General features: G+C 37.9%; 1 long non-coding RNA gene across 1 annotated transcript in view; it reads right to left on the bottom strand.

Moving 5' to 3' along the window:
• LOC108728679 (uncharacterized) overlaps positions 1–1,184 on the bottom strand; it is a 12,797-nt gene extending 11,613 nt beyond the window's left edge. Inside the window, exon 1 of the long non-coding RNA XR_001936900.1 lies at positions 1,027–1,184. This is a non-coding gene — a long non-coding RNA (uncharacterized lncRNA). The remainder of the gene's footprint in view (positions 1–1,026) is intronic.
• Between the last annotated feature and the right edge of the window lie 18 nt (positions 1,185–1,202).

Consider the following 1,202-nt stretch of genomic DNA (forward strand, 5'->3'; position numbering starts at 1 on the left):
ATATATATATATATATATAATCGTACGTCTTACGATACATGCGTATAAAATTAGAATACTAGTCGTAAGTTTTTACAAGTTTTTACAAGTTATTTTAAGACCATCTTATTTAAGTAATATTTTAAGGTGCTAGTACAACACTATGGTCATATTCATAGTTAATTCTTTATGACTATTTTAAGTACAGTCTTAAAATGTCATAAGCCAATCACAGAGCTGTATTAATATTTTAAGATATTAAAGATCTTAAGAGAAATCTAATTCTAAAGAGGGACAAAAAGTGACAATTGAGCTAGTATTGAAAAACGAGAAATTGTTTTACGAGAACACATTACGAGTCTTACGATTCTGCTTAGAATTGACCCAATAATTTCGATTTAATTTATTCCTCTTTTTTTCATTCTTAGAACTGAAGAAAGATAAAAAGTAAATTAAATCGGGATTAGAGTTAATCTACATTAGTGGAAATAGACAATAGAACATTGGTAGAAATGGGCATTAGAACTGGGAAAAGACGAAAAGTAAATTGAACTGAGATTAAAGTTAATCTACATTAGTGGAAATAGGCGTTAGGCCTGTTTCTATCACCGCAATTTAATTCTAATCCTGGTTTAATTAACTCTCCATCTTGTTCTACTTTTAAGAATTAAAAAAGGATGAAGAATAAGCCGGGAACCGAGATTAAAGTTAATCTACGTTGGTAGAACCGGACATTAGAGGCCTGTCCTAGTAAACAAGAAAGATTTCGAAACATTGCAGTAACGTTGTAACGTTGTAACGTTGCAGAGATTCATGAAATCTCATTCTTAAAAATTAAAAATTGAGTCACTCTTTTTCAAGACTGGCTCAATTTTCATTCTTTTGAGTGAGATTTCACTCCAAAGAATTTCGAGAGTATGTTTTTTGCTTAGGGTACTATATGAATTCCTCTTTTTCGGCAAAAGACAACAAGAGGCAGGTGTCCACCACTCAACCCGCCATCCTACTCGCGCCTCGCGACTCGGGGGCGGTCGCGACATGTCTTACCTGTCTCGCGGGTGGACGGGGTCGCGGGGTCGCAGGGCTAGGCACCATTTACGGCGGCAACCCCTACGGCGGTGGCGGTGGTGACGGCATGCACACGATGCGCGCACGAGGATTGTGGGAGCCCGAGGGAGGATCGCGGCTCTCACACACACACACATACACTCTCTCTCTCTCTC

The sequence above is a fragment of the Mycetomoellerius zeteki genome, unplaced genomic scaffold, assembly GCF_001594055.1.
Source record: "Mycetomoellerius zeteki isolate Tzet28-1 unplaced genomic scaffold, Tzet1.0 scaffold62, whole genome shotgun sequence".
NCBI classification, from domain to species: Eukaryota; Metazoa; Arthropoda; class Insecta; order Hymenoptera; family Formicidae; genus Mycetomoellerius; species Mycetomoellerius zeteki.